Here is a 624-nt window from a genome sequence, read left to right as displayed (position 1 = left end):
GAGATTTGCAGTAATTTACATATTAAATCCGTGTCTGTCTGTCAATCATATGACTTCAAACTTTGAATATTAAATATTATTAATATTAGAAAAAAAAAGTCTGCCCCCATGTTTGGCCATGAGATTTGAGAGATTTGCAATTATGAGATTTTCTAATATTAAATATTAATATCATGAAAAATATAAATGTTATATTTTTTATTTTATTTACTTTAGTTATTTTTTTTGCATACATAATAAATGAAATGTATTAGATCTGAGCATGAGATTAGTGAAATTTCAGCATAATTTGTATATATATATATACACACACACACACACACACACACACACATATCACACCTTAACGTCTCATTCTGTGTTTTACATAAGTCTGAACAACATGAGCTTGAGTAAATGACAAACTGTGAACGGCTTCTTTAAAAACACATGCTCAAATTTGGCACCATCCAAGATAGAGAACAAAAAAACCCTCCTTAAATAAATAAGAAAAACAAACACTCTAATACAATGGATTGCAATAAATAACAATAACTTACTTAAATCTCAATAAATACATTTTCATATATACTATATATATATATATCTAGATAGCTTTCTGGATATTTAAGATGTGGAGTCTGT

The sequence above is a fragment of the Sinocyclocheilus anshuiensis genome, unplaced genomic scaffold, assembly GCF_001515605.1.
Source record: "Sinocyclocheilus anshuiensis isolate Anshui unplaced genomic scaffold, SAMN03320099.WGS_v1.1 scaffold443, whole genome shotgun sequence".
In the NCBI taxonomy this organism is placed as follows: Eukaryota; Metazoa; Chordata; class Actinopteri; order Cypriniformes; family Cyprinidae; genus Sinocyclocheilus; species Sinocyclocheilus anshuiensis.
The sequence above is the reverse complement of the archived record's forward strand: the minus strand, read 5'-3'. Positions refer to the sequence as shown.